Source organism: Rana temporaria, chromosome 4 (genome assembly GCF_905171775.1).
Source record: "Rana temporaria chromosome 4, aRanTem1.1, whole genome shotgun sequence".
Classification (NCBI taxonomy): domain Eukaryota; kingdom Metazoa; phylum Chordata; class Amphibia; order Anura; family Ranidae; genus Rana; species Rana temporaria.
In genome coordinates, this window is record NC_053492.1 from 41,624,446 (window position 1) to 41,648,044 (window position 23,599).

The 23,599-nt window shown below is 45.3% G+C and overlaps 1 protein-coding gene across 1 annotated transcript in view; it reads right to left on the reverse strand.

Moving 5' to 3' along the window:
- Positions 1–20,819, reverse strand: part of CLU (clusterin) — a 54,295-nt gene extending 33,476 nt beyond the window's left edge. Inside the window, exon 1 of the mRNA XM_040348328.1 lies at positions 20,674–20,819. The gene's annotated coding sequence lies outside the window, so the exon portion shown is untranslated. The remainder of the gene's footprint in view (positions 1–20,673) is intronic.
- Between the last annotated feature and the right edge of the window lie 2,780 nt (positions 20,820–23,599).

Below are 23,599 nucleotides of genomic sequence, written 5' to 3' on the forward strand. Positions count from 1 at the left end.
CGCTCCACCGCTGCTATAAGCTTAGGGGGGTGTATTTTTCCCATTATCTGTGCCCCTTTCTGATGATCATGTGCTGGTCGGAGCGGAGGGAATATTTCTTCCGTTTGGGGTGCATGCCCATTCAGCTCCACTCGCACGTTCTTCTGCCTTGGCCAGCCATTACTAGTAAAAAAAAAATATGTTCCCGGATTTCATTTAAAAAAATCTGGTCACCTTACATTAAAACCCCTTCACATGTGCTCTCTCTCTCTCTCTCCGACGTAAATCACGAACCTGACCAGCTGTAGCAACAGGTCCAGGGAGACGTGGAATTTGCTGAAAGTGGCCAGTCGGCCTCACGTCCTCGCTTTGCTCGAACGGCTCGCTGCGCTCGCTCGGCCTCATGGCTCTTTTTTTAACATCCTTCAATCCACGGGGATGTTAAAGGGGAGGTTCACCCTAAAAACAACTTTTTCTTATTACACTGGCCCCCCACATTACAATACGATTATGCCTGTTAGTTTTTTTTTGATGCTGTACATACCTTGATACAGCATATTCACCCGTGGCTTTGGGGTTGCGAGTCCCGCGGGAGTGGGCAATCATATAATGCTGGCGATTGACGTTTTGACAGTATAGCGCCGACTCGCCGTTCGTCTCCTTTCGCCAATCGTGACGTGGCTTACGCGACGGGGGGAGCTCGTTTTTTGTCAAAACGTCAATCACCAGCATGATAGGAACGCCCACTCCCGCGGGACTCGCAACCCCGAAGCCACGGGTGAATATGCTGTATCAAGGTATGTACAGCATAAAAAAAAACTAACAGGCATAATCGTATTGTAATGTGGGGGGCCAGTGTAATAAGAAAAAGTTGTTTTTAGGGTGAACCTCCCCTTTAAGCGAATAGCCTACATGCCGCCCAAGGTTCGGAGATTTCGGTGGTCTTCGTCTGCACCTGCGCAATCAAGCAGGAAACTATATCGATAGGGGAACTAGCTCGATAAGACAGAGGTTTCAGATGCCAGGAGGCAGGCGGGTTTTATGATCATGTGACTGAGTCCTTCCTCCTCCTCTGTTTACATCCTTGAGGTCCTTCTTTGGGTGTCCATGTCACTGCCTGCAGGATGTGAACACTTCTTATTACCTATCTGGTAGCAAGGAACTGTCACCATTGCTCATCTTCAAAAGCATTAGCAGCCAGCGCTCTCCCAGTGTTCCACACACTGCGTGCCAAAATAGTTTAATCATAGCTCCCAACTGTCCCCGATTTGGAGCAATGTCCCTCTTTGTCCCTCATTTTGGTCTGATCTATATAGTTGCATATAAAATGCACTTTTTATTTTTCAAAAAGTGTTTCCCAGTGCATAAATCTTTCATTCAAATTCTAAATTGCTGCATTTGTAAATTGTAAAAGCCAATATAAAGGAATAGGAGTGGTAAAAAAAAAGTCCTTGTGGATTTAATTAACCTTTTTTTGGTTAATTCTCCTTTAAGGGGGTGTGTCAGGGTGTGTGTACTATGCCTACATACGTTTGCAAGTAGGTGTCCCTCATTCCCATCGCAAAATGTTGGGAGGTATGGTTTAATACATCATACTCTTTCAAAGTTCATAGAGCCGAATGCTGTGACATGCATTCATTCGGACGTGATAATCAGACAGACAAGATCTTTGCGTTCCGTCATCACCACACCACGTGAGCTCCTCTCCCCTATGGTAATAAACTCACCGCAATGAAGGAACAAATTTGCCTTGAATCTCCAATCGCCTTTGACGCCAAGTATTCACTCAAAGTGAGGGATCCTCATCAGAGCACATTACCGTGTGACATGGACAAAATTGGGAACAAACTACATAGCGTAATCCTGTAAAATTGTATTCAAAACTCCCCCCACAATAAAATGTGCTTACAAAAATGCAGTAACAAACTGTCAGAGAAACATATAAAGAAACATATTATACTTTGAACACTAGATGGCAGCAAAGTTAACAGAGCTGTCAGAGAAACCTTCAGACTGGCCGTCACACGACACGCATAACATGACTTTCTGGCTGCCTATAAAGCTGAGCAAGTGGTCAGAGGAATTGCTGGTTTGTCTTCAGCTTCCTGTACCTGAGTTCCTATTTCCTGTTGATGATTACCTGCTGTGACCCGGATTGACCCTGACCTACTCTGATCTTCTCCTGGACCCGACCTCGGCTTGTTTTACAGACTTTGTTCCTGTCTCCTGTTTTTGACCCTCTGCCTGTGACCCCGGATTCGCCTTCAGTCTCCTGTGCCTTGACCTTCTGCTTGTGGGAATTTTTATAGGGGTATGAGTGAGCATAGAGCATAGAGGGATTCAGACACCACATCCCAGTTGACATTGAATAGACAGAGAAGGGCAAGAGGTCACAGGCCTCGGGATTTTAACGGTGTCAAATAATTCAATATAATCTTATAATATAATCCAAGTATTTACATGAGCACTCATATTCTTTCTTTACTTCTAGTACATAATAAACGCCATTTAATCCATCTCCTGAAGAAGCTCCATCCGGAGCGAAACATGTCGAGAGTATTGGCTCCTTTATGTACCTGTTTAGGATTAAGTAGGCTCTCTGAATATGTACTGTCTCATGTTTTTATTATAAATCCTTGTAATAAAAATTTTCAACTTTTTTATTTGTTTGTAATGATCGTTCATTTGGTCATTCAATTATTTGACACCGTTAAAATCCCGAGGCCTGTGACCTCTTGCCCTTCTCTGTCTATTCTTCTGATTGTGACCCAGTCTCCAGTACTTTGACCCCCAGCCTGTGACCTGGATTGTCTGCTTACCTGTGTTTGATCCCCAGCCTGCTCCGGACTTTCTACCTGACTTCTCCTGCTGGATCCTGATACCCATCGGTCCCTGCTCCAGTTCTACAGGACTCCCACGCAAGCTCTACCCTGCCTGCTGGTTGCTTGTGCCTCTTTGTGCCATCCACCCTTTGTACCACCGCCAGGGGGGCCGACTGCGCTTAGTCGCAACAGCGAACCGCTCTCGGGCATCTCCTCCTTGGTGAGTACCCTATTCTGATACAAACTTGCATTGAATCAATAATAATGCTGTACATCCAGCCCCAGTACTTTCACCGCTTCCTGGATGTCTGATTGCAATGATACCCAGGATGAGACACAAACAGTCGTGAGTATAGAAGAGCCGCTTAGTCATCCTCTAACGCGTTTCGTCATCACGTCTTCGACTCTTTGTGTTGAATGAAGCATTTGCTTAGCTGTCTTTACACTGCTTGAATTGTTGGCACCACTTGAAATTTTAGGAATCGACTGAGCCGGATGGAAAATTATCAGCTTAACAGTGACTGCATCAAATGCAGTCACTGATTGGGTATTGTGACAGCCACAAGTGCTGCGGCTACCTGAATACAATGGTAGCAGTAGAGATTCCTCGGTCCACACTGTTTAGCATGGGTGGGGGAGTTGAATGATTATCCACTTCCTGACAGCACATTGTAGCTTTACTGCTACAGTGCGGGCCAGCTGCAAAGAATCACGTATATACTGTATACATGATTCTGCTCTTCCGGGTAGGGGGTGCACCACTTGTGCTGTGATTAGTCATGGATGACCGCCGGCACCCGCTAATCGGCAAAGAGAAAGACAGAACAGAGCTCTGGAATAGCCTCATATACACGATTGGACTCCCATTGGACAAATCCGTGTAATTTTGTCCGAAGGGCGTTGTCAGACGGCAGAACTTTTTCATTCAACATTCACAAAACTATGGGGCAGATCCACATACAAATAGATGGGTGCAGCGTATGTGAGATACGCTACGCCGCTGTAACTTACTTTAGGCCGGTTCGAATCCCCAAAGAATTTGCGCCGTATAGTACGGCGGCGTAGTCTATCTCTGGCGGCGTAAGGGCGCGGAATTCAAATCGGCGATTAGGGGGCGTGTTTCATTTAAATGAAGCGCGTCCCCACGCCGAATGAACTGCGCATGCGCCGTCCCTAAATTTCCCGCCGTGCATTGCGCTAAATGACGTCGCAAGGACGTCATTTTTTTTAACACAGACGTGACTTACGTACATTTCCATTCACGGACGACTTACGCAAACAAAAAAAAAAAATCAAATTAAACGCGGGAACGACGGACACTTAACATAGCAAGTCTAACTATACGCGATGAAATACCAGCTTTAACTATACGCCGGAAAAAGCCGACTAGAGACGCCGGAAAAAAATGCGACGGCCGCTCGTACGGTTGTGGATCGTCAGAAATAGCTAATTTGCATACCCGGCGCGGAAAACGACGTGAACGCCACCCAGCGGACGCCGAAGAATTGCATCTTAGATCCGAAGGCAAACGAAGACGCACACCTGTCGGATCTAACCCAGAAGCCGTTGTATCTTGTTTTGAGGATTCAAAACAACGATACGACGCGGGAAATTTGAAAGTACGCCGGCGTATCAGTAGATACACCGGCGTACTCGCTCTGTGGATCTGCCCCTATGTGTTTTTTCAGCTCTTTACCGCCACCCTTTGGGTAACTTCTGCTTATTGATTGATTGAACTTCTGCTTATGTTGTCTGATGGTTAGCATTGGTTCCGAGCATTCGTGTTTGTACTTTGGATTTTGGTCTGATGGATTTGTATACACACACGATCGGATAATCCGACGGAACACATTTGTTGTCGGACAATTTGAGAGCATGCACAGCCAACATTTGATGTTGGAAATTCCAACAACAATTGTCCGATGAAGCATACAGACGGTTGGATTATCCGACAAAACACGTCCGTCGGACAATTGTTAGCGGAATATTCGATCGTGTGTACAGGCCTTTATTGTGATTTTGTGTTCTAAAAATATGTAGCAGAATACATTTTTTTTTATCAGATATGTTTTATAACAGAAAATACATTGTTTTGTTTATAGCAAAAAAAAAACACAGTGGTGATCAAATACCATTAAAATAAATTTCTATTTGTGGGGAAAAAAGGACATAAATTTCATTTATGTACAGCGTTGCATGACCGCGCAATTGTCACTTAACCACTTCCCGCCCGGTCAATAGTCAATTGACGTCCGGGAAGTGGTTGTGAAATCCTGACTGGACGTCCTGCACCGTCACCGCGGCGATCTGTGATGCGGGGTGTCAGTCTGACACCCTCCATCTCCGATCTCGGTAAAGAGCCTCTGGCGGAGGCTCTTTACCACGTGATCAGCCGTGTCCAACCACGGCTGATCACGATGTAAACAGAAAGAACTGTAGATCGGCTCTTCCTCACTTGCGTCTGACAGACTCACTCGCAGCCCCCCCCCCCTCAGATGCCAACACTGGACCACCAGGGAGTTCCCCCCGGTGCTCAATAGAGAAAAAAATGGGCACTGACTGGCAACATGGGCACTGGCTGAAATGATGCCTAGCAATGCCATCAATGCCACCCCTCAGTGTCCATCAGTGCCACCCAGTGTCCATCAGTGCCACCTCTTAGTGCCCATCTATGCCCAGTGCCCACCTATCAGTGCCCATCTGTGCCACCCATAAGTACCCATCAGTTCCACCCATAAGTGCCACCCTTGAGTGCCCATCAGTGCCGCCTATGAGTGATCAGTGCCGCCTATGAATACCCATCAGTGCAGCATACCAGCGCCTATCAGTGCCACCTATCGGTGCCCATCAGTGCCACCTCATCGGTGCCCATCAGTGCCGCCATATCAGTGTCCATAATTGAAGAAGAAAACTTACTTATTTACAAAAAAAATTGGCCTGGGCAGGAAGGTGCGTAAGTGCCTGGTATGGAAGTGGTTAAAGTGATAGTAAAAGGTTTGTATTGTTTTTTAAAACAAACTTACCTCCACTGTGCAGCTCATTTTGCACAGAGTGTCCCCGAACCTGGTCTTCTGGGGTGCCTCGGCGGTTGTCTCAGCTCCTCCCCGCTTCTGATAGCCCCCTTTGGGAAGCGCTCTCCCAAGGGGGTTACCTTTGCGGGCGCGTTCCCGAGTCCTGTATTCGGCGATCATAGCTGCCAACTACAGGACTCAGCCCCGCCCCCCACGTCATTGGAGTTGATTGACAGCAGCGTGAGCCAATAGCTGCGCTGCTATCAATCTATCCAATGAAGAGCTGAGAAGCCCAGGCTGAGAAGCCCAGGTTGAGAAGCCAGCGTGTTCACGACGTGGGACTTTCGAGGGCTCTGGGGGGGGGCTTGTAAACATTGGATGCATTAAGGTGAAAAAAACAGGAAGCTTTACAACCCCTTTAAAGTAACGCCGTATAGCAAAAAATGGCCTGGTCATAAAGGGGGGGTAAATCTTCCGGAGGTCAAGTGGTTAAAAAAAAACATTATGATTACTATTATTATTGCTACTAGAACTATAAATGTATCCAATGCATGTCGCTATTAATGTGCTGACTGTGCCGGCAGCTCTCCTGCTATCGCCCTTGATTTAGTCATGCTTTATGATGAAATCAATGACATGTATTGTCGTAGTTGCCATTGCCAGCTGCTACAGAGAGAGTTAGCTAGGGGCCCCCATCAACATTTTGCTCTGGGGTCCCATGGTTCATAGTTACGCCCCTGGTCGATGAATATTATTATTTCCCTGTAAAGTCCTTGCTGGGACCAGCCGCCGCTCTCAGCTGATGCCCCCCCACCCCGCCCCCCACGGGGCATACACTGACCTTGGCAGCATGCTTGACTCAGCACTTGGATAAACATTTGCAATAGCTGAGAGCCAACGTCTGATACTGCTGGATCATTATTTATTCATATTAGAAAAATAATATTATCATTGAAACATCAGATCACTTATTTCTTTATTCTTTTATTAATTACATTTTAATAGTTTAAGAATATAGAGGAAAAGAAATAAAGTACACAGTATTATACATCAAGTATAGAAATAAAAATTTTATAATTCTCTAATAATATTGCTATAAAATAATATTTCTATATTCTTATTTATGTAGTTTTATTTGTTATCTGAAGGTAAGGGGGGGGGGGGACAATATACATGTAGGGGCAGATCCACAGAGCGAGTACGCCGGCGTATCTACTGATATGCCGGCGTACTTTCAAATTACCCGCGTCGTATCTTTAGTTTGAATCCTCAAACCAAGATACGACGGCTTCTGGGTTCGATCCGACAGGCGTATGGCTTCTTACGCCTTCGGATCGTAGGTGTAATACTTCGGCGTCCGCTGGGTGGAGTTTGCGTCGTTTTCGGCGTCGGGTATGCAAATTAGCTATTTCCGACGATCCACGAACGTACGCGCGGCCGTCGCATTCTTTTACATCGTCTCTAGTCGGCTTTTTCCGGCGTATAGTTAAAGCTGGTGTTTTGCGGCGTATAGTTAGACTTGCCATGTTAAGTATGGCCGTCGTTCCCGCGTTTAATTTTTTTTTTTTTTTTTTGCGTAACTCGTCCGTGAATCGGGATGGACGTAATTCACGTCTATGTTAAAAAAAATGACGTCCTAGCGACGTCATTTAGCGCAATGCACAGCGGGAAATTTAGGGACGGCGCATGCGCAGTTCATTCGGCGCAGGAGACGCGCTTTATTTAAATGAAACACGCCCCCTAATCGCCGATTTGAAATCCGCCGCCAGAGATACACTACGCCACCGTAACTTACGGCGCAAATTCTTCCAGGATTCGATTTAAAGCCAGGTAAGGTACGGCGGCGTAGCGTATCTCGGATACGATGCGCCGGGGCAGATCTTTGTGGATCTGCCCCGTAGTTTAAATGAATGTATTGAAGATACTAATGCACTTTTATCTCTTTTGTATACGGATAACCCCAAATAAAACATGTATTACAAAAATTAAAAAAGGTACAGAAAAATTAAATAACTATTTCATAATATTTCTATAAAATAATATTTCTATATTCTTATTTATCCAGTTGTATTTGTTATCTGAGGGTAGGGAAAAAACAAACAAAAAAAACCCTGATATACATGTAGTTTAAATGAATGTATTGAAGATACTAATACATTTGTATCTCTTTTGTATACGGATAACCCCAAATAAAGATTAAATAATATAAAAAAAGTAAAGACATTAATATTAAATAATTATTTCATAATATTGCTATAAAATAATATTTCTATATTCTTATTTATCCAGTTTCATTTGTTATCTGAATGTGAGCAGCTTAAAGTGGACCTGTCACTACACTAAGCCCTTATGCCGCGTACACACGATCGGTCAAACCGATGAGAACGGTCTGATGGACCGTTTTCATCGGAACCAAACCGATCGTGTGTGGGCCCCATCGGTTAATTATCCATAGGTTAAAAAAATTCAATCTTGTTTTAAATTTAACCGATGGATACCTAACCGATAGAAAAAAAAAACGATCGTTTGTAGGCACGTCCATCGGTCAAAAATCCACGCATGCTCAGAATCAAGTCGACGCATGCTTGGAAGCATTGAACTTCATTTTTTTCAGCACGTCGTTGTGTTTTACGTCACTGCGTTCTGACACGATCGTTTTTTTTAACTGATGGTGTGTAGGCATCAGACCGTTCTCATCGGATGGACCGATCATGTGTACAGGGCTTTACTGAAGGACATCGCACTGACTATGGTAAACTATTTCTATTTTGTCTTTTCGAAAAATACATTGTGCTGCACTTTTTTCCCCCAAAAACATTTAGAAAGGAAATTTAATCATTGAGTTTTTTTCAAATTAACTGCTTGCCGACCAGCTGCCGCAGGTCGGCTCCCCTGCGCGAAAGCCCATAGCTATACATCGGCTCTAGTGCAGGCCACCCCGCTCGCCCCCGACTCCCATGCGCGTGCCTGGCGGGCGCGATCGCCGCCGGGCACACGCGATCGCTCGTTACAGAGCGAGGACCGGGAGCTGTGTGTGTAAACACACAGCTCCCGGTCCTGTCAGGGGGAGAAATGTTGATCTTCTGTTCATACAATGTATGAACAGCGATCAGTCATTTCCCCCAGTCAGTCCCACCCCCCCTTCAGTTAGAACAAACCCAGGGAACATACTTAACCCCTTCCTCGCCCCCTAGTGTTAACCCCTTCCCTGCCAGTGGCATTTTTATAGTAATCAATGCATTTTTATAGCACTGATCGCTATAAAAATGCCAATGGTCCCAAAAATGTGTCAAAAGTGTCCGAAGTGTCCGCCATAATGTCGCAGTACCGTAAAAAATTTCTGATCGCCGCCATTATTAGTAAAAAAATAAATTTATAAAAATGCCATAAAACTATCCCCTATTTTGTAAACGCTATAACGTTTGCGCAAACCAATCAATAAACACTTATTGTGATTTTTTTTTTTACGAAAAATATGTAGAAGAATACGTATCGGCCTAAACTGAGGACATTTTTTTTTTATATATATATTTTTGGGGGATATTTATTACAGCAACAAGTAAAAAATATTCATTTTTTTTCAAAATTGACACTCTATTTTTGTTTATACCGCAAAAAATAAAAACCGCAGAGGTGATCAAATACCACCAAAAGAAAGCTCTATTTGTAGGAAAAAAACGACGCCAATTTTGTTTGGGAGCCACGTCGCACGACCGCACAATTGTCAGTTAAAGCGACGCAGTGCCGAATCGCAAAAAGTGGCCAGGTCATTGACTAGCAATATGGTCCGGGGCTGAAGTGGTTAAGGTGGCCGTGACAGGGGGGGCGTGTCCTATTCCTACATACTTTTGCTAATAGGTGTCCCTCAATTCTATTTCAGAAAGTTGGGAGGTATGTGAATGGCTCCTTGTGCTGCTTCTTCCTCCCACTCTCTGAGCTGGGCTGTACAGGGTTTGCAGGAGTTGGTACAGTGGAACCTTGGTTTACAAGTAAGGCCTCATTCACACGAGGCGGACTCCGCGAGGCGGACAGTCCACAGATCTCCACTGAGCCGACGGATGACAAGCTCCTCTCTGCTCATCGAGCAGGGAGGGGCTTGTCGGGCACCGCTGTCTCCTATGGAGCGATCTGATGAAAACGGACAGCATGTCCGTTTTCATCAGATCTTACCCGATCCGATCCGCATGGACGGATGGGGACGTGCCTCCTATACGTTCGTTTTTAGCAGGTCGGATGTCAGCGGACATGTCTCCGCTGACATCCGACGCTCCATAGGGATGCATGGAACGGCCGTTCAGGTCCGCCGTCAAAACTGGCAGGCGGACCTGAACGATCCGTCGGTGTGAATGGGGCCTAACGCGGTTAACGAGTGCTTTGAATAACGAGCAACTTTTTTTTTAAATCCTGACTCGGTTTGCGAGTGTTGTCTCCCAAAACGAGAATTAAAGCTAATGGGGTGCGCAGTACCACATTTAACCAGAGGTGCGGGGGCGCCTGTGACACTTGGACGGTTTGGAGCCATTCCGAAACACTTAGAATCACTTGGAAATACTCGGTTCCGGAGTGTTTGCGAACCTCTCCGAGGGTTTCCAAGATCAGCCGAGCTGTCTGAGAGTATTTCTGAGGCTCTCTGGCGCCCCCCACCACCTTTGGCCACATGCGGTATTGCATGCCATAGAAGTCAATGCGGAACGAATTATCTTCATTTCCATTGACTTCTATGGGGAAACTGGCTTTGATATGTGAGTGCTTTGGATTACAAGCATTCTCCTAGAACGGATTATGCTTGGTTCCAAGGTTCCACTGTACTTGCACTGACTGCATTTAAAAATACATGTAATAGTATATACATGTATACAGAGCTGCATTAATGTGTATCTTCTCTCTCTGTCTGGTGTTCAGGTTACTGATCAGAGAGGAGTCAAGGGCATTTGTTTGTTCTAAAGCTTTTAGTAAATGTTCTCATTAGGTATGCAGTCTAGTTCTTAACATTTTTTCACTAATTCTAACAAATCTTCTTTTGTCTATGAATAGTTGGCCACTGGGGGCGCTATTGCTTGAATGATTATTTTGTATAAAGCCGGGATATGTTACCAGGCTGTGAAATTAGGTCATATCGGGGGGTTTTCAAATCCATTCAATCATCGCTCAGCATTCTCAGTGCAAACACGGCTGAGATTCCCCACCTCGTCCTCACAGTTACTGGCACAACTGGGACGCGGAGGCATTGAACCGCGATAATTTATTCCAGATAGGTCCTCCTAGCGTCACACTCTTTATCCCCTATACACAGAAACTCTTTACAGTTTTGACGGCAGAGATTACGGGTTGCTCGAAAAAAAAAAAAAAAACGCTTTGACACCTACAAGTATTTCTAATTAATTAAAAAAAAAAAAATTTCATTTTACTTATTAATTAATTTAATCTATTCCTGAATTTTATAAATAGTGTAGGAAGACCTGCTATCCGGCATTAATTAAAAATTATGGGACAGATTCAGAAAGATCAGCGGATCTTTCTGCTGGCGTAACGTATCCCCGATACGTTACGCCGCTGTAACTTTGGGCGCAAGTTCTGTATTCTGAAAAAACTTGCGCCCTTATTTACGACGGTGTAACGTATGTGTTGCGGCGTAAGGCCGCGTAATTCAAATGGGGATGTTGGGGGCGTGTTTTATTTAAATTTGACTTGACCCCGCATGCGCCGTCCGTAAAATATCCCAGTGTGCATTGCTCCAAATTACGTCGCAAGGACGTATTGGATTTGACGTGAACGTAAATGACGTACAGCCCTATTCGCGAACGACTTACGCAAACGATGTAAAAAATTCAAAATTCGACGCGGATCGACGGCCATACTTAACATTGAGTACGCCTCATAATAGCAGGGGTAACTATACGCCGGAAAAAGCCAAACACAAACGATGTAAAAAAATGCCCGGCCGGACGTACATTCGTAGATCGGCGTAACTAGCTCATTTGCATACTCGACGCGGAATTCGACGGAAACGCCACCTAGCGGCCGGCGGAAAAAATGCATCTACGATCCGACGGCGTACTAAGACGTACGCCTGTCGGATCGATCCCAGATGCAGTCATATCTTGTTTTGTAGATACAAAACAAAGATGTGAAGAAAACCATAAATAGGACAAAATAACAGAAAATGTGCATAACTATTCACCACCCCCCCCTAAAATCAACTTTGTAGAGACACCTTTTGCGGCTTACAGCTCCAAGTCGCTTTGGATAAGTCTCTATGAGCTTGCCACATCTTATCACAGGGATTTTTGCCCATTCCTCCTTGGAAAACTGCTCCAGCTCCTTCAAATTAGATGGTTTGCGCTTGTAAACGGCAATCTTAAAGTCTGACCACAGATTTTCTATTGGATTGAGGTCTGGGCTTTGACTAGGCCATTCCAACACACTTCAGCCCCGGACCATTTTGTTGCTAAATGACCGGACCACTTTTTGCGATTAGGCACTGGGTCGCTTTTACTGACAATTGCGTTGCTCCCAACCAAAAGAGCTTTCTTTTGGTGGTATTTGATCACCTCTGCTGTTTTTATTTTTTTTCGCTATAAACAAAAAATAGAGCGACAATTTTGAAAAAAATGCAATATTTAACTTTTTGCTATACTAAATATCCCCAAAAATCTATAAAAAAAATGTTTCTCAGTTTAGGCAGATAAGTATTCTTCTACATATTTTTGGTAAAAAAAAAAAAATGGAATAGAGCGTTTATTGATCGGTTTGCACAAAAGTTATAGCGTCTACAAAATAGGGATAGATTATGGCATTTTTATTAATATTTTTTTTTTTACTAGTAATGGCAGCGATCAGCAATTTCTATCATGACTGCGACATTATGGAGGACACATCGGACACTTTTGACACCATTTTGGGACCATTGTCATTTTTACAGCGATCAGTGCTATAAAAATGCACTGATTACTGTAAAAATGTCACTGTCAGTGAAATGGTTAACCACTAGGTGGCACTATAGGGGTTAAGTGTTCCCTAGGAAGTGATTCTTACTGTAGGGGGCGTGGCTACACATGACACGTCACTGATCGTTGTTCCCGATGACAGGGAACACGATCAGTGACAGTGGCACTAGGCAGAACGGGGAGATGTTGTGTTAACACACAACATCTTCCCGTTCTTGAGCTCTGTGACCTGATCGCGGGACACCGGCGGCGATCAAGTCCACGGGTCCCGCGGGCATGGTCATGGAGCTCGCGGCAGTGTGTTTGGGGTCATTGTCCTGCTGAAAGGTGAACCTCCGTCTTAGCCTCAAATCACACACAGAGTGCTACAGGTTTGCTCAAGAATATCCCTGTATTCAACACCATCCATCTTTCCTTCAACTCTGACCAGTTTCCCAGTCCCGACTGCTGAAAAGCATCCCCACAGCATGATGCTGTGGGGATCATTACATCATCACAGTGGGGATGGTGTTCTTTGGGTGATGTGATGTGTTGGGTTTGCGCCTTTGATGGCCAAAAAGTTCAATTTTAATCTCATCAGACCAGAGCACCTTCCTCCATACAATTTGGGAGTCTCCCACATGCCTTTTTCGCAAACTCAAAAAGTGCCATTTTGTTTTTTGCTTAAAGTAATGTCTTTCTTCTGGCCACTCTGCCATAAAGCCCAACTCTATGGAGCATACGGCTTATTGTCGTCCTATGTACAGATACTCCAGTCTCTGCTGTGGAACTCTGCAGCTCCTCCAGGGTTATCTTAAGTCTCTGTGCTGCCTCTCTGATTAATGCCCTCCTTGCCCGGTGAGTTTTGGTGTGCGGCCATCTCTTGGCAGGTTTGCTGTTGTGCCATGATCTGTGCCTGTTCAGAAGTCTCCAGAGTCCTGTGTTAGGGGTAGGTACAGAAAGTCCTGTTCATCGTGTCAGTTGGCCAACCCATTGTGATTCTGCCATCAGTGGGTTTGGTTTAGGCATTAACAAAAACAGAAGGGCATTGGTCTATAAAGGTCCACTGCTTGCCATCCCCTTGAGGAGAAGAGTCCTGTCTGGAAAGGGGACCAGGACTGGACCCAGGCCTGGATTGGTCTTAGGGCACAATTGTGATTTGCTAGGTGGGCCAAGGCTGCCAGGCCCTATGTCCTAACACGAGCTGGCTAATGTAACAGAGAGCTCCAGAGGGTGAGAACCACAACATCAAAAATGTGATTATATATCATACACCTGGCTCTCACCTGTGGGTCTCTGTCTGCCGCAAGCCATGTGGACCCCTACAGAGAGACACCAACCATGCAGGACTCTCTGAATTCTCCCAGACTTGTCCTCCATTTGGCCTCACCATGGAACATGTTGTCCGTGCTCAATGGCAGCTGCCTGTAACAATCCTGTGGAGGAAGACAGAAAACAGAATCTATACAATGTGCATAGCCAGATTCTGTTTTCTCCTTCCACATTGGGTCTGGTGCGGACCTCCAGGGAGGGACTGTGACACAGGCGGAAACTTTCTTGATTAATCCTCCCTCTGCAGTGTGTCACCTCTTTGGGGCGCTCAATAGAGGTGCCAGTGCTCAAAGAGATGGCGGCACTCAATAGAGATGCCCACGCTCAGTAGAGGATGCCGGCACTCAGAAGAGGATGCCGGCGCTCAGTAGAAGATGCCGGAATTCAGGGAGGGACAGTAGGCTGGTAGCCTAGGCAACCTATCCGAGAAGGAATAAGGATGAATCGGGCTAAGCACGTCTTGTACGATACACTGTACCCAGGACAGCTCAGTCTACAATGAGGCTATTTTTTTGTCCCAGACTGGGTCTGACTGGACGCCAGGCTTAGATAGTGTGACTCTCTGTGTAGGCTGTGTACCTAGAAGCCATGTAGGCCTGAATAATTCATACCAGAGCTGGAGAGCTGAAACAGAGTGGCATTCTACCACCTGTTTTGTGGCAACAGAGCTCCAGTGAGTGCTATTTGATGCTCCTGGATGCTGAAACTCACCCAGTGGCTGATAGCTGAGGATCTGTATTAGCCCCTGAAGAGTCTCCTCCTCTCCTATCTTCCAACCTCAAGTTTGTAATAAAAAGTTGGAGCTACACCCTCAAGTCTGAACCTTCACTCAATTGCAAGAACAAGTACCCGGAAGCGAAGTACATGGGGACTATGTAATCCTAGAACGGAATCCTACTTGTAATCCGGGGGGTCCTTTTAGGTGGAGGCACTTGTGACTGCAGCTGTGTCGAGACTAAATATTTATTATAATACATATTGTTAAAAGCCGTTACAAAGCTTTAAAAGAAGCCCTCATTGGCCTCTGCAGCTATATGTACTGTGAAGTAATTCATTTTCAAAAAGATCCTCAAAGATCATTGCCGCGACCTGAAAGTCACATGACTTACAGTGCGACTTTGCCAGGCGACTTGGGCGTGACTTGGTGCGACTTTGAAGCAACTTCAGGGAAGGCCTGTATAATCTTCCTGTGATGTCGAATCCAAATCGCAGAGAACATGAGGATCCGACTTGGAGGCAACTTCCATTAAAGTCTATGGGCACAAGTTGGATAGAAGTCGCCTTGAAGTAGTACAGGAACCTTTTCTAAAGTTGGAGTGACTTCAGTAGTGCTAATAACGACAGCTCTCATTGACTAAAATGGGATTTCTTGTGTGCTGCGACTTGGGGTCTCACAAGTCGGATCCCAATTCCCAGCAGTGTGAACCGAGCCTTAGGGCTTATTCACACCAGTGGCTGCATTATACAATGGCTACTGATTAATGCTGTGATTTTATAAGACTAAATGCAAATGGCCTTGTCTATATGTTGAGACGAGGTTGGACAAGGCTTCCCAGTGCAGCTCAACACATATGGTGTTAACGGCCCCTTAAAGCGGAGTTCCACCCAAAAATCGAAATTCCACTTTTCGGAATACAGGTACTTTGCTCCCACTTTCGGACATAGATAGACGCAGTATCCGCGGATATCTACACCACTGCCGGCGCCTCCTCCGTCCCTCCCGCTGTCTACTGGGAGACACACAGGTCCCAGAAGACACCAGGGACCATTCAGATCGCGCATCGCGACTCGCGCATGTGCAGTAGGGAACCAGGAAGTGAAGCCGCAATGCTTTACTTCCTGATTCCCTCACCAAAGATGGCGGCGGCAGCACCCGAGAGCAGAGGGACAGATCCTCTTGGGTTGCCGACAACGCGGGCACCCTCGACAGGTAAGCGTCCATATTTTAAGTCAGCAGCTGCAGTTTTTGTAGCTGCTGACTTTTAAAAAAAAACTCCTCTTTAATATTTGGTTTCAGTTGTTTTTTTAACACTTGCTGTGTGTTCACATTAGAGAACTGGCTAGATTGTGCTGCCATAGAAATTAGTAAATATTTCTGTACCTTTGTGAACTTTGAAGATGTGTTTCTCCACAATAATTACAGCTACACAGGTAATTGAGGGTATATATTAAATTGTATTTTCTGCTTGTTCAAAATATATAGATACATTAGTGTGCACAATTTCACTTTAAGAATGGAAAGCTACTATCAAAAAAAAAGAATGATGGCTCCCCCCCCCCCCCAAATATGTGCACAAGCATTTAATAGTTTTCTTTTAGTCCCACAAATACCTGTTAATTCTGCCAGTAAAGTCCACCTAATAAAGCTTCCTATGATAGGCTGGCAAAGGGGTGGCTGCCTTGAATTCAAAGCAGAGTTGCCACTTACATGTAGGCTGTAGCTGCTTGCACCACAATAGGATTGGAAGCTATTGCAAGGGGTGTGGCTATCAGCATTGCCAACTGCCGATATACAGTACAAGCCTGTGGTTTGTCAATCAGCACTTGGCCACACCTAGTCCCACCCACTGCTTTCTGTATTGACAGCACTGCCTCTGCTGCTGAGACCCTCCCACTGTGAGCTGCAGTGCCTGGGAGGGGGAGCGTGTGAGACCCAATTAATGGAGGATTTGGCTCAGAACGGATGGTAATAGAAGTGTTTATTCATTTATGAAGCTTGTGCATCACATAGTAACTGATATATTTGTTTCGATTGTCACACAGTAACCTTTAGTTGTACTTTAACGCTCATAATTCACAAGCTCAGGATTACTTAGCTCCCCAGGTGCTGCTGTGTGACTTGATGTAAGTGTTGTCAGAAGAGGGTCATCTTACCCCCACCCCCTTCCTCCATCCTAATGAGGTCGTAATTATACATTGGGTAATAGCTATGTCTGAGTTTACAGCGTCTTGCTTATGCATATTACATCACAGGTGATACTATAAATATCTCAGTGCATTGCAGTATATCAGTTGCAGTATCATTCAATACTAGCTCAGTCACAGGAAATAGTAACAGATACCGATATCCCTCCTTGCAAAGCATAATACTGATAACATTTGAAATCTAAGAGACGCTGAATACATTGAAATAAGGTCTCATCAGCAACAATGTAATAACTAAACACTCCATCCAGGTTTTATCCAATTAAGTAGATCCTCACACAATACAGCTGTTACACATAGAGTTATGCAATCAAAGTGTGTTGAATAAAACGATTGCCAGAAGGTCAGAACCCTTAATTAGGAAAGATAAAATAGTAATAATAAACTATTATAGATCTAAGCTTATTTCAATCTATCCTATTTTTTTATCTTTTTTTCTGTACAAATGAAAGGATATTTAATTGTTTGGAGGATGCTGGAGAGTTAAATCCCTGATTGTGTTGTCTATCTTGGGGACTCTATTGTGAGATCTATGCTAGGGGTTCCCAAGTCTGCACACCATCCCTGTGCTGAGTTCCTGGGTCTGCAGGCCTGCTGTGTCCATTATGAGAGGTTCTCACCATCCCTGTGCTGAGCTCCAGGGTCTGAATGCCCATTGTGCCTATTATGAGGGGTTCCCACCATTCCTGCAATGAGTTTCAGGTCCTGCACTTCTGATGTGCTCATTATGAGGGGTTCCCACCATCCCTGTGCCGAGTTCCTAAGCCTTCACATCTACTGTGCCCATTATGAGTGGTTCCTACCATCTCTGTGCTGAGTTTCTGGGTCTATGTACCTGCTGTGTCCAGTGGCGGCTGGTGCTCAACATTTTTGGGGGGGCGCAAATTAAAAAAAAAAAACAATTGCAGCCTCACTGTGCCCATCAATTGTCACCACTGTGCCATGCCATCAAACGCAGTCACTGTGCCATGCCATCAAACACGGCCACTGTGCCCATCAATTGTCGCCACTGTGCCCTTTAATTGATGCCACTGTGCCAATTGATGCCATTGTCGCCACTGTGCCAATTGATGCCACTGTCCCCATTGTCGCCACTGTGCCAATTGATGCCGCTGTGCCCTGTAAAATGCCCCCCGCCCGGCACTTACCTTTCTGGGGTCGGCCATCCTCCTTCCACGTTCCTCGATGTCTTCTTCAGCCAATCAGGTTACCGGTAACCAGAACCGGTGAACCTGATTGGCTGAGACGCCTGTCAGTCTTATCCAAGGAACGCACTCCCCGTATGTCCCCTGGATAAGCATCCGGAAGGCTGAGGGCTGTACTCGGAAAGTCTATCAGAACCGCTGGCTCTGATAGGCACTTCCGCACAGCCAACCAGCTGCCGTTATTCAGGTGGCCGGCGCTCACAGTCCGGCCTTCTGAAAAGACCAGCGGCCGGCAACAATAACATAGATTCATGCAATGCATGAATCTGTTATTGTAATCAGTGGCGTGTGCGGGAGGGGGCGGCGCTCCAGCGCCCTCTATAGACGCACCGCCACTGGCTGTGTCCATTATGAGGGGTTCCCACCATCCCTGTGCTGAGTTCCCAGGCCTGCACACCTGCTATGTCCATTATGAGGGGTTCCCATCATACCTGCTGTTATTCAATTCATATTATGGAGATTATAACAAGAGGAGCTGGGCTCTGGAATTATGTCAGGAAGATTTCACTGTTGCAGTATCCAAGACATATAAGACACCAGGTGAATAACTCTGCATACCAAGCCCCAACTATAACTAAAATACAATTTTTGGGTGGACTGAACCTTTAACCACTTGCCGACCGCCGCATGTACATTTACGTCGGCAGAATAGCACGGCTGCGCAAAGGGATTTGGATTTTCCGCCGTGTGGCACGCGTGTGCCCCTGCTGCGTGCTCGTGAGTGTGCCCGCGGGTGACCGTGCCCGTGTCACGGATAGGCAGAATGAGGAGATACCTATGTAAACAAGGCATTTCCCTGTTCTGCCCAGTGACATGACAGTGATATTCTGCTCCCTGTCATCGGGAGCAGTGATCAGTGTCGTGTCACTCATAGCCCAGCCCCAACACCGTTAGAATCAATCCCTAGGACACACTTAACCCCTTCATCTCCCCCTAGTGTTTAACCCCTTCCCTGCCAGTGTCATTTACACAGTAATCAGTGCATTTTTATAGCGCTGATCGCTGTATAATAGACAATGGCCCCAAAATAGCGTCAAAATTGTCAGATGTGTCCGCCATAATGTCACAGTCACAATATAAATCTCAGATCGCCGCCATTACTAATAAAAAAATATATATATAAAAAAAATGCCATAAATCGATCCCCTATTTTGTAGACGCTATAACTTTTGCGCAAACCGATCAACAAAGGCTTATTGCGTAGAAGAATACATATCGGTCTAAACTGAGAAAGACATTTTATATATATATATTTTTTGGGGGGATATTTTATTATAGCAAAAAAACTATTTTTTTTTTCAAAATTGTCGCTCTTCTTTTGTTTATCGCACAAAAAATAAAATCCGCAGAGGTGATCAAATACCACCAAAAGAAAGCTCTGTGGGAAAAAAAAGGACGTCAATTTTGTTTGGGTGCAGCGCCGCACGACGGAACAATTGTCAGTTAAAGCGAATCGCAAAAAATGGCCCGGTCATTGGGCAGCCAAATAGAATGTAATTCCTTTGCTAGCAAAGCAATCCAACCCTTTGTTTTATTGATACATTGTATAAATCCCTTGTGACTGCACCAGGTTATTAAACGTTGTTAGTATGATAATATCTGCCTAGAGTTTGCATATCCTGGCATGGGTTTCCTCCGGGTACTATGATTTCCTCCTACACTCCAAAGACGTGGTAGGTTAACTGACTCCTGTCTAAAATTGGCCTAAGAATGTATGTATGAATATGCGATAGGCACCTTAGATTGTAAGCTCCTTGAGGGCAGGGATTTATGGAAATGTACAGTATGCAGAGCACTAAACACATTGATGGTGCTAATAATAAATAAATGAATTAAGGGTATTAATAAATACCTGTAATTAAATAAATAATGATATTTAAAATGCAGAGCAGAATCCACAGTGCATAATCCAGTTTAATAAATATGTCATTATGCAAAAAAAAAAAAAAATATATATATATATATATATATATATATATATATATATATATATATATATATATATATATATAGATCTATCTCTGATGTTATAGATATTATGTATGTATGTATGTATGTTATATATATATATATATATATATATATATATATATATATATATATAAAAAATATATCTATAACATTTTTTTGTTATTATGTATATATATTTCTCAGAGGTCATCAGAGAAAAAAAGTGCCCCTGGAGATAAATGCGAATTTCCTAAAAGGGGTTCCCCTAAAAGGAAACCCAGACCCCCGAATCGAATCCTAAATCCCAGCTGTACGATGCATATTTTGTATGCACCGAGCCTCCTCCATAATAACTGTTTTGCAATAATTAGTATATGCACACAGCACATATTCTGGTTTTATAAAGAAAAATAAACAGATATTTTCAAACCCTGAATGCATAATGATTTATGGAATAAAATTAGATTTGTAAGTAATTCATGTCATCAGTAGGATCATCTTATTACTGGAAGAGGCACCTTACCTGGGGCTGTCAGTGCAGTGTGAGCTCCTGGCAGTCAGCTGGATGTGCAGCAAGTCTTCAGATGCTGACAGTATATATAGAGATCCCTCTTCTCTGACTGATCCTGAATCATCAGCTAGGAATGTACCAGCAGTGTGTCTGCAGAGCTTTCTGGAAGGGTCAGTGTGCATCCCTCTGCAGGAGCTGCACTGCCTACAGATCTCCAGCAGAGGGTGCACAGGGGTGACAATAACATCACTTCTCAGAAAGTGCTTTACCAACTATTTCAGAGTTTTAAAAAAAAGCTACAATAAAGTGATTTGCCAACAACTTGAGAGTTATGCCGCGTACACACGATAATTTTTCGGGTTGTAAAAAGCGACGTTTTTCAGGCTCTAGAAAAAACGATTTTTTTTTCAAATTCATCATTAAAACGGCCATGCCTACATCGTTGCTCTAGCAAAGCGTGGTGACGTACAACACGTACAACGGCACTATAAAGGGGAAGTTCCATGCGGATGACGCCACCCTTGGGGCTGCTTTAGCTGATTTTGTGTTAGTAAAAGACGATTCGCGCTTTTCTGTCTGTTACAGCGTGATGAATGTGCTTACTCCAACGGTAGTTTTACCAGAACGAGCGCTCCCGCCTCATAACTTGCTTCTGAGCATGCGCGGGTTTTTGACGTCGTTAAAGCCCACTCACGATCATTTTTTACAACCCGAAAAACAAAAACGTTTAAAACGTTGTGAAAAAATAGAGCATGTTCGAAAAAAAATTGGCCATTTTTCAGAACCCGAAAAATGCTCTGAAGCCCACACACAATCGATTTTAATGACATTTTTAAAAAACGTGGCCCACGTTCAGGCTCCAGAAGAGCGCGTGGCCCACGTTCAGACTCCAGAAGAGTGCGTGGCTCACGTTCAGACTTCAGAAGAGTGCGTGGCCCACGTTCAGACTAAAGAAGAGTGCGTGGCCCACGTTCAGACTAAAGAAGAGTGCGTGGCCCACGTTCAGACTCCAGAAGAGTGCGTCGCCCATGTTCAGACTCCAGAAGAGTGCGTCGCCTACGTTCAGACTCCAGAAGAGTGTGTCCCCCACATTCAGACTTCAGAAGAGTGTGTCGCCCATGTTCAGACTCCAGAAGAGTGCGTCGCCTACGTTCAGACTCCAGAAGAGTGTGTCCCCCACATTCAGACTTCAGAAGAGTGTGTCGCCCATGTTCAGTGTCCAGAAGAGTGTGATGCTAATGTGCAAACTCCAGTAGAGTGTGATGTGCACATTAGGACTGTACCAGACGTTGAGACTCCACCAAAATGGCAGGTGAACCATAGGAACATCTCCTCCAGTAAAGATGGGGGCAAGGTTACAAAAAAGGATAAGCAGATACTGGTGGTAGGGGATTCAATTATTAGAGGGACAGAGAGGGCAATCTGTCACAAAGACCGTCACCTCCGAACAGTATGTTGTTTACCAGGTGCTCGGGTTCCGGACATTGCAGATCGGATGGAAAGATTGTTGCGTGGGGCTGGGGAGGACCCAGCTGTCTTGGTACATATTGGTACCCATGACAAAGTTAGAGGAAGATTGAGCATCCTACAAAATTATTTCAGGGACATAGGGACTATGTTGAAAAAAAGGACCTCCAAGGCAGTATTTTCAGAAATACTGCCTGCACCTCAAGACACACCAGAAAGGCAGCAGGAGCTTAGAGAGCTTAACAAGTGGTTGAGGAACTGGTGCAGAGAAGAGAAGTTTGGCTTCATGGAGAACTGGTCTGACTTTGCGGTCACTTACCGGCTCTATAGCAGGGATGGACTGCACTTAAATGGGAGGGGTGCAGCTTTTTTGGGAGTGAAGATTGCCAGCAAGTTGGAAGAAATTATTCAAACGTCGGAAGAGTGCGTTGCCAACGTTCAGACTCCAGAAGAGTGCGACACTCCCGTTCAGACTCCAGAAGAGTGCGACACTCCCGTTCAGACTCCAGAAGAGTGCGACGCTCCTGTTCAGACTCCATAAGAGTGCGACCCTCCTGTTCAGGCTCCAGAAGAGTGCGACAATCCCGTTCAGACTCCAGAAGAGTGCGACACTCCCGTTCAGACTCCAGAAGAGTGCGACATTCCCGTTCAGACTCCAGAAGAGTGTGACACTAGCGTTCAGACTCCAGAAGAGTGCGACACTCCTGTTCAGACTCCAGAATAGTGCGACCCTCCCGTTCAGACTCCAGAAGAGTGCGACGCTCCTGTTCAGACTCCATAAGAGTGCGACCCTCCTGTTCAGGCTCCAGAAGAGTGCGACAATCCCGTTCAGACTCCAGAATAGTGCGACCCTCCCGTTCAGACTCCAGAAGAGTGCGACGCTCCTGTTCAGACTCCATAAGAGTGCGACCCTCCTGTTCAGGCTCCAGAAGAGTGCGACAATCCCGTTCAGACTCCAGAAGAGTGCGACGCTCCTGTTCAGACTCCATAAGAGTGCGACCCTCCTGTTCAGGCTCCAGAAGAGTGCGACAATCCCGTTCAGACTCCAGAAGAGTGCGACAACTCCCGTTCAGACTCCAGAAGTGTGCGACATTCCCGTTCAGACTCCAGAAGAGTGCGACATTCCCGTTCAGACTCCAGAAGAGTGCGACATTCCCGTTCAGACTCCAGAAGAGTGCGACATTCCTGTTCAGACTCCAGAAGAGTGTGACACTCCCGTTCAGACTTCAGAAGAGTGCGACACACCCGTTCAGACTCCAGATGAGTGGGCCGTTCTGGCTCCAGAAGAGTGGGCCGTTCAGGCTCCAGGAGAGTGGGCTGTTCAGGCTCCAGGAGAGTGGGCCGTTCAGGCTCCAGGAGAGTGGGCTGTTCAGGCTCCAGGAGAGTGGGCTGTTCAGGCTCCGGGAGAGTGGGCCATTCAGGCTCCTGGAGAGCTGGCCATTCTGGCTCCAGAAGAGTGGGCCATTCCGGC